Genomic DNA, 14,006 nt, shown 5'->3' with positions numbered 1-14,006 from the left:
GACTCCAGAACCTGTGCAGGGGCTGCTTTGCTTTGCAGGCAAGGAAGGGCTTGGGCTGCTCCACTGCCCTTGTTTGCTTTGGGATCACCGTTATTTTGGGGGGCAGTGCAGGAGGGAAGAGAGAAAGTGTGGCCTTCTCTCCTCCATGGGTGGGATTTTCCCTAGCATGTAGGGGTTGGGCCTATAGTCTCTCTTGGTGATCTCATTTAAACATAGTCAGGCTTTGGCTCAGTGGGAGCTCAGCAAGAACAAAAGCATCTCTGTGTGCCCAGCCCTGTGCTCAGCACCCGGCCCAGCAGCAGTGTCTCAGTGAATGCTTGTGAATGGAGTCCTCCCTCCTTTGTCCAGGTGGTTTCAACATTGTGTTGCAATCCCTGTCGCTGGCTTGTGTGTTTTTAAAAACTTCTTAGAAGAGTATCTTAACAGTACATAACGATAAAATATATGACAATTTTATTTGCACGAATTGTCATATCCATATAGCAGCATCTTTTAATAATTTTGACTATGTTTAAATGAGATCACCAAGAGAGACTATAGCTCTGCACAGACATGTGCAGGCATGCCTAGGAATTTGGCTTGCCTGCAGTTTATCTGTCTCAGTTAAAGGCAGGTGCAGCCTTTTGCTTCCATGGACATTGATGAGCTGGTAGATGTGCTAACAGGGAGAGAGCTCACACACAGCAACTGGTCCTGATCTAATCACACACATTCTTACAGTGCTGTTTGGCTCCAACTTGCCCAACTGCAGGAATATTTTCAGTTTTCCTTCCTACCTCCTTGGACAGGGATCACCCAAGTTTGGGTAATCAAGCCGTTTGGGGCCAAAGGGGTGGGTCCCATACAAACCTGGCAGTGCTGCCCAGCACCACAGACAGGGAGGCTGTGGCTCCTGGCTGAGCAGCCAGGAGCTCATGGCCCTGACTCCATCTGTCCCCGAGGCCCTGCGTTGGCTGTGTCAGGCCACGAGTGACCTGCAGGCAGCCCGCAATGACATCCGGCACTGCTGCCCCAACTGGGTGCTCTTCAAAGTGCACCAGGCCCTGGAGAAGGCACTGGTGGCTGCTGTGCTTTGCCGTGGTGAAGCTTTTGCGGGCCATAGAGGGCTGATGGGTATGGCCCAAAGGCTGGAGGCGGAGGAGCCGGAGCTGAGTGGCCTTGTCCTGGACGTGCAGTGGCTGTGTGACTGTGGTACGGACGGCAAGGCCACACAGTACCCAAGTTACCATCCCTTTCCCGTGACCCCCAGTGAGGCCTTCCCCAGCGTGGATGAGGAGGAGGTCCTGAAGCGGGCACAAAAAGTGCTAGTAACACTGAGGGACCATGTGGGCAGAAAGTGACAGGTCCCTACCACGGCGCACGGCACCTGGGCCAAAGGACCATCAGGCGCCCATCAGAGACCCACCATGGACCTGCTGTGGACTCGCCGTGGACTTGCCACAAACCTGCCACAGGCCATTCCAGACTGTCCAGCCCTGGCAGGGGAGTTTTGGTGGCAGACCAGGGCCCAGAACACTGGACATCACAGAGTTGCCTGTGCCATTGGCGTGTCTTGAGTGTGCAGTAAATAAAGTGCAAAATAAATGCTGCAATGCTGGAAGACCTTTCACTGACAGTGGAGTCAGGGACATGAAGAAGTCATGGGCAATAGGTGTGGAGAAGGTGGAGGGGGTGATGAGGGAGTTTGGAGAACTGTGTTTGGTCAATTTTGGCTAGCCAGGGGCTCACCGAGCCACTCCATTACGTCCCCTCGTTGACTGAAAAGGAGAAGAAAACGTGATAAAAATCCCACGGGTCAGGGAGATCACTCACCAATTACTGCCACAGTGAGAACAGACTCACCTTGGGGAAATGAATTTCTTTTAGAACCAATTAAACAGAGTAGGAAAATGAGAAATAAGAATAATCCTAAAACCACCTCCCCCTACCCTCCCTTCTTCCCAGACTCAGCTTTATTGCACTCGGGCGGTGGAATGCCGATGGAAGTCCGATTCCTGCGGTGCGTGCAGGAATTGCCAGACCTGTCCCCCGGGAGCGCTGCTCCTAAAACGGAGCCTACTCCCACCGGACGTAGCTTGACAGCCAGTGAAGATAAAGTCCAAGGACCTCAGGATTCTTCTGCCGTGGGGTCAGAATGTCTTTCTGGTCCCATGTTGGGCACCAAACTGCCATGTCCTGTCCCCACTTCGTAAGAGCAGATCTCTTGCCAGCCCTGGCTACCTCTCCACGGGGCGATAGAGCAGCGAGAGGCACTCTCTGCTGAACCCAGCAGGGCTTTAGAGCGTGCCTTCGTGGGTCCAAGGATATTGCTGATCCCAACGGCAAGGAAGGAGGTGACACTCTTCTGGGGATAGGTCCAAGATTTATTGTGATTCCGAGGAGAGCCCCGGAGCCCAACTGCACTCGAAGGGATCCAGCAGAAGAGGGTGAGCTCTGAGCCTCGAACAGGCCCTGATATAGGGAGGGCGGGGAAACCCGATCAGCCATTTGGGAGAAGACATGGGTGTGGCCCTCCGAGGGAAGGACAACCAGGGTATCCACTTAGAAGGGAGGAGGGGAGGGACCCCAGGCCATTGTCCAGTCACTCAGTGACCCTGGCAGAAGCCTCCAGACCAAGGGGAAGGGTGGACAAGTCACCCAGGAGGGGTCAGGGGCATGGATCAGGGTTTTTGGGATTGATGGGACACACAGGTACTGATGGGAAAACCTGGGATGAACCAAAAGGGCACAGGAGGGTACAGAGGGCTAAACCATTTTGAACATACATATAGTGGAAGCTAAAAACACAACTCCACACTCTTCCCTGTGGGGATGGTAAGACACTGGCACATGTTGCCCAGAGCAGCTGTGGCTGTCCCATCCCTGCAAGTGTCTGAGGCCAGGTTGGAGGGGGCTTGGAGCAACCTGGTCTGGTGGCAGGTGTCCCTGCCCATGGCAGGGGCTGGAATAGGATGAGCTTTGAGGTCTCTCCAGCTCAAACCAGTCTGGGATTCTATGCTGAGGTGAAACATCACCATAGTGATGACAAATCCAGGGCTTACCAAGCTGCCATGGCATCATGTCCATTGAGTGGTCCCTGCCAAGTTCAAAGGGCAGCTCCTCAGGAGACAGGGTCATCTGACTGGGCCAAGGCTGCAGAAGTGGGGTGCCATCGCTCAGCGCTGAAGGCTCAGGTGCCCTGACAGGTGCCTTGACCCTTGACCAGTAGAAGGTGGAGGCTTTTGTGCCTTCAAGGCGGGGCAGCCTGAGCACATGGCTTCTGCCTCTGCTGCCTGTGGCTCTCCCCTGTCTGGGCAAGGGATGCGAGCTGAGCTGAGGCTGGACATGCCACCAGTGCGTGGCGTGTCTGTCAGCCTCAGGGACCATAGAAATGGGGGTGGCTCCAGCCAGGAGGATGCATTGCTGCTACTCACTGTGACAGAAAACATGGAAAACAGCAAGTTTTGGTTGCAAGATACAGCTTAAAGACTAACTAGCAGATGAGAGAAAGGAATGTAAAAGTAGACACACGGGATGTTGAACAGAACTGGAAGCAGAGGAAAAACAGATTATAAGGCACCTAAGTGGGTTTTGTGGCACAGTTATGTGACAAGAAACAACAGTGCCTGCCCTAAGAGAAGTTCAAGGCAAGGGCACTTCCAATTTGGAGGGCTCACAGTGCATATGACCACCAGAGATCTCTTTAGATGATCCTCCAAGACCATAAAAGGACTTCCAGCAAGAGGCAGAGGTGGGTAAAATAGTTCTATGAGAAGTAATGTTTATGTATGAGCTAGGAACTACCTTGTGATATGTATGATCATGGTGGAATAAACCCCCTCAGCATTCTTGCTCACATGATGCAGGGCAGGCTTCTTCTTAACTCCGTAACTGCTTCCACAGGAATGTCTGTACACTCCTCCTGGATAACTTGATTCTTCTTCCACAATTTTTTCTTCCACATTCCTCCTTTCTGAGATGAGGTTGATCACAAGTTTCCGGTTCACTTGATCTCCTATCACCCAGGGTTGGGATTCTGCTTTTCACTTTGCTAAGTTATTTTAAAATATGCCCTCAACCCTTGACCTTCTCATCCTCAGCCAATTCTTGAGTATTTTCAGGATCAAGAATTCCTCCCTCCTAGCAGAGGTCATAGAAAGATGAGTGAATTATACAAGTTTCAAATTTGGTCTGTCATCATTAATGGAAAACTTGATCTGGGAGGGAAAGGATCGCAGAGAATTGCAGCTTCAGCCCTTGCCTAGGAATTGTTCCTGATCTCCAAAAAACAGGGGGCTTCTATGCTTTGAAGAATAGTCTTTGCATGATCTCTACAGCCCAGCTTTTACCTTCCTCAGAGGGCTCCCTCCCACAGTATGTCACACCAGTCTGGCACAGTTCCTGTGCAGGTGACATCCACTGTCACCAACCACAGGACCACTTTTCCTTTACCCACTGCCAGTGAGAGCGAGCATGGATCATTACATTTTTTCCCACATAAGATATGGAACAGAAATCCCTGTTATAAATCCTGCCAATTCTTTCTGAATTTGTACATACAAGCAAAGACACCTTGCACAGAATCTACCTTCTTGGAACCCTGGTGATCAGTGGCACAAAGTCTAGCGGTGGAGCCTGGAGGACAATGCTGAGCCCAGTCCTTTCTGACACCTTTGTTAGTAAACTGGGTGGTGGGGCCAGGGTGTGCCCTCCCACAAACTGGGAGCAGTGGCTGAGCTGCCAGAGAGAAGTGCTGCCATCCAGAGGGACAGTTCAACAAGGGTGACAGTTCAATGGCAAGTGCTGAGCCGTGTCCTTGGGAAGGAACAGGCACAGGCACTGGTATCTGCTGGGGGCCACCCAGTTGAAAAACTGAAGTTTGGCAGGGTCCTGCTGGACACCAGGATGCCCACGGGCCAGCAATGCGCTCCTGCAGCAATGCAGAACAGCGTCCTGGGCTGCACTGGCAGCTGTGACACAGCTTGTGGAGGGAGGGGATCCTTTCCCTCTGCTCCACACCAGTGAGGCCAGCCCTGGAGTGCTGGGCCCAGAGCTGGCTGCCCAGTACAGGAGACAGGGACAGACTGGACAGAGTCCAGCTCAGGGCCATGAAGATGAGGGAGGGACTGGAGCATCTCTGCCGTGAGGAGAGGCTGAGAGAGCTGGCACTGCCCAGCCTGGAGCAGAGCAGGCTCAGGGCATCTCATCCCTGGGGATAAACACCCGGGGGGAGGCTGCAGAGGGGACAGAGCCAGGGACAGCCCCAGGGGCCTCGGGCACCAGGTGACACACAGGAGGGGCCCTCTGAGCTCAGGAGACACTTCTGCACTGGGTGGGTGTCTGAGCACTGGTGCAGGTGCCCAGGGAGGTGGTGGATCTCGATCCCTGGAGAGACTCAAAAGCCACCTGGACGCGTCCTGGGCAGCCGGCTCTGGGTGGCCCTGATGGAGCAGGGGCTGGGCAAGGTGACCTGCAGAGGTGCCTCCAGCCTCCCCCAGCCCCAGATTCTGGGACTCTGGGAATAAACAGTTTCCTAAGGACAAATGAAAAAGCTCCATGCATGGCAGGTTTCTCCTGCTCTCACCAAAGTGGTTCATGTCACATGTCTCCTTTCTGCAGATTCCTCCCTGGAGTGAGGATGCCTCTCAAGGTCATGCCTTGAGGCTGAGAGAAATGTTTGCCCGTGGTCATTGGTTTGGATGAGTAGCATCAATCTTTAAGAATTGGTTTTGCTGGCTTGACTAGAATTGCTGCAATGTTGCTTCAAAATATAATGCACTATACTGGAAGTTATAGTTCCCTGTACTGAGTAATAAATAACCCAGAGAAAGATCTATTAGTTTAATCATGATCATAATAAACTCTTTATTTTTCTATAAATATATCTTACATCCTATGGAACAGAGTTTTGTAAAGGTTCAACTGCATCTATGCTATCCTTTAAAGATAAACTACTGACTAAATCTAAGCCTGCATCCAGCTGCAGCCTGCCTCCTCTGAGACATTCAGGAAGCAAGGAGGTCCTTTCTGCACCTCGTGTCTCCTGCCTGCTGCCTGCACAGCTCTCCAGGTGGTCCTGTCGGTCTTGGGCCAGCTGTGCCTGCAGAGGGACACCTGAAAGAGGCACAAGGCCCGGCTCAGACAAGCCCAGGCTGGCAGGAGCACCTGCAGCCCCACGGTACCCGCTCCCGGGGCAGACACAGCCTCCAGCTCCAGCCCTCACCCACACTGTGCCCTGGGGCAAGGGGAAAGGAACAGGCTCCCAGACAGAACAGAGCTCAGATGATCAACAAGTCCAGTTCAAGGCCGGTAAAGCCTTCCCACGTACATCCCTCAGCCACCACAGGTCAGTTAGAGAGAGTTCTGAGGGGATTTAGGAACCCAACTCTGATTTCCAAAGCACACTTTTGGGCCACTGACCCCTTTCTCCACAGGCTGTGCGTCAGCAGGAGGGCTGTTGCTCCCCATAGCTGCTGGAGGACTCTTCCATTTCAAAAGTTGACCGATTTTGATGGGCAGACTCGTGGACAGGAAACGTAATGTAGTCTGGGAGGAACACTCTCCTAAAAGTTCTGATTCTTCTCCTTTCAGGTTCCACCTGCACATTGGATGGGAGAGAGGGTCACAGAAACCTGTCAGCAAACATGCACAGGCTGCCCCTCTCTCTCTGCCCCTCGGCATGCTGCAGACCTTTGCTGCTTCCCCCCTTGATGCTGCTCTTGCCCAGCTCGCTCAGCCTGTCCCAGCTTCCTTTCCACCCTTCCCCGACCTCTTGCAGCTCCACTCCAGCGCTCCTTTGGGCAGGAGCTGCCAGAACTGCAGCCAGGATTTCAAGTCCGTGCTAAGCAGGATTTAGGCAGTGCCACGAGGACATGCTCTCCATCAGGGAGGAAGGCAAGAGCAAACACCCCCAGCATTTCCTTCCCTGGGGCTGGGCTGCCAGGAGTGCTGTTCCACCTCTCCTGTGTAGAGCTTCCATGGCCCCATCCTCAAGAGCCCCACTGCCCTCTCTTGGAGCAGCAATGGCCAGATCAGTCTGTCATTCTCTGCTGCCACTCAGGACGAGTTCTCCCCTTGCAGGCACACGTCCTGGTGTGGATCAGCACTCGGCTTTCCTCTCTTCTCTCCCCACTGGCTGCTCTCAGATGGCCAAGGCCAAACACCTTTCTATTAACAGCAGTCTTGGTCTTCTCACCTTCCCTTTCAGATATTTAGAAATATGAACATGGGTTTGGACACAAGGAATTCCCCAAACCATGCAATGGCCATAGAGAGAGTGTGGAGATTGAGAACTAAAGCTTCTAGGGAACAGAAGCCCAGCATGGAGGAAAATCAGCAGCTTCAGCATTAACTGCCTTTGGCATGACTACAACATCTCCTCCTTATTCAGAAGAATGCAGTTAGAAAAGTTTAACTGAAAAAGTCTGCTCCTTAGAACTATCACCACAAGGTCCAAACATAGCTAGGAATTGGCCCTCTGTGGCATCTGCCAATCTTACCAGCACATCCTTCCTTTCCTTCTCCAGGTTCTCCAATTTCCTCTTCAGAGATGCCACCTCCTGACGAAGAGTCACAGCCTCTTCCTGTCTTTCAGTGGCCTCTTTCTCCAGGGCATTTTCTCGAGAAATGTGCTTGAGTTGTGTCTTCCACCAATCTGCAGCAGGGAAGGGAAGGAGAAGGAGAAGGGGACAAGCAAAGCAAAGACACACTGATGTGCATCCTGCAGAGACAACAGCACTGTCTTCTCTGCCTGCCGGTGTTTGCCAGGCCCTGAGCACACAAGGGCTCCAAAGCTGACAGAAATGAAGGAAACTTCCAGGCAGAGAAAAAAGCAGGAAGGAAAGGGGCAAGGTTCAGAGGGATAGGAAAGTGTGTTTGCTCTTGGTCTTGTGCAGAGGGAGCAATCCAAGAGGGACAAAGGAGAGGGGATGTCTGTGCAGCCCTGCTCAGAGAGGCCAATGGCCTGGAGGCTCTGGCAGGGCCTGGAATTTGGGGGAATCAAGCTGAGGCATCCAGCTGCAGCTCCTTAACAGAGACACAGCACCTGAAAGGCTCCAGCCCAGGATCAGCCCTAGCACAGCCAGATGGCTCTGCAAGCCACAGCATCTTTCTCAAGAAAAAAGCTTTCACTGGCACTTGGATGGATAAATTTCCTGCTGGCTGTTTTTCCCCTTTGCCATCTCTGGGCACTTTTCCTCTGCAAGGCATCAGCAAGATCCTTGCAGGTGGGACAGGGTGGGGCAGTGGCTGGGGGAGGAGAAGCTGTACCTTGCTCAATGTGCTCCAGCTGTTTCAGCAGCTCCTGATTGTAGGCTCTGAGATTGTCCCTCTGAGCCTGTGTCTTCCTCAGCCCCAGCTCCATGGCCTTACACTGTGTGGCCATGGCCTCTGCTCTTTCCTCAGAGCTCTGGAGCCTCACACGCAGCTCAGACACCTCAGTTTCCAGCAGCTGCTTCTCTTCAGTTGCCTGCTGAGCTGTCTTCTCTATCTCTGCCAGCAGCATGGCCTGCATCTGGAAGAAGGATGCACAGAGCCTCAGGGACAGGGCTGCTCCTGAGGCCGCAGAGTGCACAGTAGGGAGAGGAACAAAGGAGAAATTATTTCAGGCAAAAACCATGCCAAAACCAGAAGGCACAGAAGCAAGGATTCCAATGGAGACAAATGTAGAGAAAAGAGGGAAAGGGAGGCAATGGGCATCCTTGAGGCTGCAGCTCTGAACAGCAGCTGAGATGGCTGCGCTGGAAGTGCCCTGCCCAGCCTGCCACAGCCACCTCTGTGTCCCCACATTGCTCAGTGCTGGCACAGGCACCAACTCTGTCTGGGACAACACTGCTAACAGAGGGACGGAGAAGCTCCAGAGGAGGCTGCTGCTGCTTCCTCTCCCAGATGTCCTGCTGGGAGCCGGGAGAGAACGGTGCAAAACTTCGGCAGCAGACACCAGATCCAGCCTGGGCCTCAGGGTGCCGCAGCAGCCCCGGGCAGAACACGGCAGCTGTGGATGCTGCCGGGAGGGGAAAGAGGTTGGGGCCTCCAAGCCAAAGGTGCTGCTGTGTGTCCCTGGAGAAGAGGATGCCACTGCACAGCTTACCTGGGTGTTGAGCTCCTGCATTTGTCTCCTATGCTCAGAACAGAGCTGCTCTGCCTGCTTAAGAGCAGAAAATAAGCGAGACACACGATTTTTCAGCACCAGGTTCTGTTCTTCCAGTTTTCGGAAGCACTGGTTCTTCTCCTCCAGAGACACAAGCAGCCTAGAAGGGAAGCAAGCAACTCATTACTATATGATATCACATTCTATAAGCTCTTAGGACTTGCAGCACCTCAGGGAAAAACTCCTCTGTCTGATGAGGTTTGTCTAAACAACTTGGCTGTTTGTTCCCCCTGCAGTCACAGCCCAACATGTGCCGACTCTGCTTTTGCTCCTGAAAGAACAGGGAGTCCTGCCTACATGCCCTACCTTCTTTTTGAGATGGGAATGTGAATACAAAGCTAATGAAGTCTTGCAATGAAGACTTTAGAGGAGAGGAACAATTTTCTTCTGACTAACCAGGCTCCAAGGCAGGGAGGTTTGGTCAACATGGAAGAGACATTTCCTTCCCCAATCTTCTACGTCCCGGTAGGAGGAGCAGCAGCCTACAGCCAGGGGATCTCTGGCGAGTTCCCTAAGGTTTACCAGCACCCATCCTACTTTCAGCTGGAGAAACAGAGGCCCAAGTGGCGGCCAAGGCTTGGAGCAAAACCTGATGGCAGATGCAGAAGGCTCCAGGCAAGCAGGAGTGCCCTGCCTCTCCTTTGTCTTTGGTTTGGAAGAAGAATCCTGTGGCACTGAAGACTGGCAGGACTCGATCAGCTGGAGGAGCCCCCCATCCCCTGGTCCTGTTTCTGCATTCTTTGTACAGTCATGCCTGTGACTGTGCAGGGTGGCAGGGAGCCTGCTTGGCCCCCTCCAGGCCCCAGGACACATTTTATGAGGAACGATGCCACAGAGGCATTCTTGTTTCTGGGCTGCCTCTGAGGGCAATCTGGCCTAGATCAGCAAGCAGGGCCTTAAGATGGTTCTGCCCAGAAAGAGCATCAGAAGCCAGGCTGATCCACATCCCAAAGGCTTCAAGGTACAAGACCCAAGGTGGGGCTGATGGATGGATCCAGCTCCTTACAATGCAGCTCGGGCAGCTTCAACACACCCACCTAACAACACAATACCCCCTAGAGGCAAAGGACTACCCCAAAAGACTTTGACTGCAGAAAAACTCTAGCTGAAGGCTTAAAAGGAAAGAAAATGAAAGACAACATCCTCTCATGGTTTGACACGGGAAGAGAATTTTTTTTTTGGAAGGAAGAGGTCACAGTCAGGGGTCAGGTTTGGATACTGACACTTGGGGTGACCAATTGAAGGTGGACACGCCTCTGAGAACACAGAGGGGTTAAAGGCGGAATTCCCAGGAGGACTCACTCTCCTTTGGTTCCGGTCATCGCAAGGTACGGACCTCTCCCCAGCCCAGGCTGGCTGGGGGAGGGGAGCCATGCGGCCTGCAGAGGTAGGCCAGGGGGTGAAGGATCGGAACCGAGCTGGGCCAGCTCCTGCGGACGGAAGGGTGGAGAACATCTGGGATGTCTTTGTTCCCCCTCCCCTAAGCTAGAGGGAAAAGAGATAGAGAGCCAGCAGACACCTGGGAGTTTGCCGACAGAGGAGAAGGAGAAGGGGGGGAAGATGCCCAGCGTGGGAGACAGGAGAAGGAGTCCTGGGCTGAGATTTCAGCCATCCGGGGAGTCCAGGAATTTTAACCCTTTCCTGGGAAATGAAGGCTTTATGAAATATTACTCCTCCTCAATTTGAAGGAAAGAGAGACAGCCTGGGACCTCAGATGTTCAGAGAAGAAGGTTGGGGGGAGATGATGGAGTGCCTTTTGGCTGGACTCTGCTTGTTTACCATAGACTGAACCACTCCTTCTTTCAAGAGGGACTGCATTTTAGGGGGATGCACTGGTGAGCCAAGAGACCTTCTTCAGCAACTACCAGTTCTGGAATGGACAGAGAGAGCTGAGGAGGGTGTGAGGATGCCCTCCGTCTTCAGAGAAGATGAGAAGGTGATCTCTGACCTTGGACCCTCGGCCCCAGGGGAAAATGGGGGGGACTCTAGTCCCAGAAATGCGATACTGGACTGTTGTTCCTGGTGGTCCTTGGCAAAGCATCCGTAAAGGGGCCCTATAAGCAGTCTCTGTCCATGCATGGTGGTGAGAGCACTGTGACATGGAGAGGAGAGTGTCGCACTGGCCGGTGGGTCTGGGCAGTGCCACGTGTGACATGGAAACACAAGAGGTGGCAGCTGTGTTTCCTAGGGGTCTGTGGTGCAAGGGGGACTCCTCTCTTCCCCGATGGATTCAGTATTGATTATATTGAAGGGTGAAAACTGGATTAAGGATCTAAATGGGTCTCGCTGTAGTTTGTTGGAGTTGGGTGGTGGGAGGAGGAGTGTTTTGGAAGGTTTTCATTTTGAAGTTTGTGTGGTTTTTTTTCTTTTTCTTCCCCTTTATATTATTAGCAGTAGTGTAATAAAGTCTTTCCTTTGTTATTAAGTTTGGCCTGCTTTGCTCTGCTCTCGATCGCATTTCACAGCATTTGATTGGTAGGTTGCATTTTCATGGGGCGTCAAACCATGACACATGCAGACCATGAGAAGTGTCTGCACCCAGAGTTCAGAATCTGCCACTTAAGAAATGCTGCCAGAGGCCCTGGCAGGTGCAAGGATGGCAAAGAGGGAATCCATTCACCACAATGCAGAGTCCCACAGGCTTTCATTTACCTGGCTTTTTCCTTCTCTAGAGTATGCACAGAAGCCTGCAATTCTGAATTGTGCTGAGCCACTTCTTCCCATCGACTCCATTCCCTCTCCAAGTTCTGCAGATGCACTTGCAGCTCCTTGTTCTGTTGTTTTGCCTCCTCCAGCATCTTCTGGGTGTGCTCAACCTCCAACTGCTTCTGCCTGGACTCTTCCTGGGCCTCCCTCACATCTTGCTGGGCTCTCTGGACAGTCATTTCCTGGGACTCTCGGGAGGCTGCCAGCTGAGATGTCAACTCTCCCACCTCCAGTCAAACAGAACAAAGCAGTCAGAGGCTACAGCCACAGCTTGTCACTGTCAGCCACAGCACAGGCTGTGAGGAAAGGCAAAGGACAACTTTCCATTTCTCCCTGTCCTGAGAGCACCAGATTCACACTGGATATGGACAACTTGTTGCAGTCTCCAAGTGGCCCACCACCAAGGGCACCTGAAAAAGCACCTCCCACACCAAGGCTAGCAAGAAGAGGCCAGCAGGAATCCTTGCTGATGCTTGCTGGCCAACAGCCCAGAGGACTAGCCCTGCTGTCCAGAGCAGCAGCTGAGATTCAGCAGAGCTTTGGGCGTCCTGAAGAGCAGCTGCCACGGAGCCCCCAGAGCCTGAGACAGCCCCAGGGATCACCCCATCAGCTGCTGCTCTGCCATGGAAAAGCAAGAAGGCCACAGACCCCTCCCTGCACGGCTGCAGTGCCACTGCTGTTTCACTCACCTGCTTTTGGAAAGCCTCCCTCTGCTCAAGGAGGAGATTCATTTCCTCTTTGAGGCCTTGTAGCTCTTCCTCGTGCCTCCTCTGCGCTGTCTGGACTTCACTGCGAGCTGCCTGCAGCTCAGCTTGCAGCTCTGCCTTCAGATGTTCCCTGGTCACCTCCAGCTGAGATATCTGCTGCTGAGCAGCACACAGCCTGGATTCCAGGCTCTCCTTTGCTGACCTACAAGTTGCACACACAGAGAGACATGAGTTGCTTGCCCCAGACTCCCACAGCCGGTTATTCCAGGACAATGAGGCTCAAGATCCTCACACCTGAGTATGGGAAATGAGTGACGTGGAAACTCGCCCAGACAAGGCACATTTGTGCCATGTCAACAGCAGAGCCGGGCCCTCAGAGTGACTGCCCAGGCCTTCCCTATGGCCTGGCATAGCACAGACAGCCCAGCCCAACTTGGCCTCAACAGCCAAACCTTCAGTTGCTGATCCTGACCTAGGACACGGGGTAGCTGTGTCCAAACAGGCTGGAGCGACGAGCAAAAGCCCAGCCCCTGCTCACAGCCCTCCTCTCATCAGCACTTCCAAGCTGCTCTGCACAGACAACACACTCTTGTCCTGGCTGACTGCTGACTTTTTAATGCTTTTGATAATGGACACAAAGGTACATCATCTTCCACACACCCTGTATTTAGGAGACTTCAGAATGACTTTGCATGGCACAGTAAATTCTCATGGTCATAGCAGCACTTGTAAAAAATCACAACACCCTTTTGTCTGAACAACAAGCACCTGAATGCAGGGACTGCAGTTTAAACTCTTGCAAGGTCATGGAGCAGACTTGCCACCTTTATTTTAGTGTTGCTGGCCAAGCAGGCAGTAGCCCAAGGGACTTGTCCTTCTTTACAGAGTGAGAGGGACCATCCAAAGGGACCTTGGCAGGTTTGGCAGCTGGGTGCCCATCAACAATCAGCCAGGCTGTTGAGAATTCCAAAGAGCTTTCCCTGCTGCGCTCTAACCAGCTCTAGGGCCTGTCCCACATTTCTCAAGCGTGTGCTTGGAAGCTGAAAGCCCCCAGGGTTTTCAGCAGGAGCCTCTGGCTTCCCCCTGAATGGCAGCCTGCTACTCCCAACGTGCCAAGGAAAGAGCCTGGAATGCTGAAGGCGAAGCTTCAGTCCTGACCATCAGGATCATATCAAGCTACTTGGTAAGGAACGAGGGGTGTTCAATGCCCAGAACAAGGAACCAAACCCCAGAGAAACTTGTGGTTTCACTCAGCATCTGCATGGTTTAAGTACTACTCAGTTCAGGGCTGGGTGGATTGCTCTGGGCTTCCCACAGGAGTGTGCTCAGCGGCACAAACAGGAGCCCAAGGCTCGAGAGAGCTTTGCTGGCTTTAGGTGTCAGAATAACCTTCACATTGTGGCATATTCTTGTTCTTGAGACGCTTCCATATTGTGTCCATGGACTGTAAAAGCATCTGAAAAAGC

The 14,006-nt window shown here is 52.8% G+C and overlaps 1 long non-coding RNA gene across 1 annotated transcript; it reads right to left on the bottom strand.

Moving 5' to 3' along the window:
• Positions 1–5,813: 5,813 nt before the first annotated feature.
• Positions 5,814–6,576, bottom strand: LOC140681620 (uncharacterized). The gene is made up of 2 exons (XR_012052667.1): positions 6,400–6,576; positions 5,814–6,093 (listed from the first exon to the last, which is right to left on the bottom strand). It is a non-coding gene; the product is annotated as an uncharacterized lncRNA (long non-coding RNA).
• Between the last annotated feature and the right edge of the window lie 7,430 nt (positions 6,577–14,006).

The sequence above is a fragment of the Taeniopygia guttata genome, chromosome 37, assembly GCF_048771995.1.
Source record: "Taeniopygia guttata chromosome 37, bTaeGut7.mat, whole genome shotgun sequence".
In the NCBI taxonomy this organism is placed as follows: domain Eukaryota; kingdom Metazoa; phylum Chordata; class Aves; order Passeriformes; family Estrildidae; genus Taeniopygia; species Taeniopygia guttata.
The sequence above is the reverse complement of the archived record's forward strand: the minus strand, read 5'-3'. Positions and strand labels throughout refer to the sequence as shown.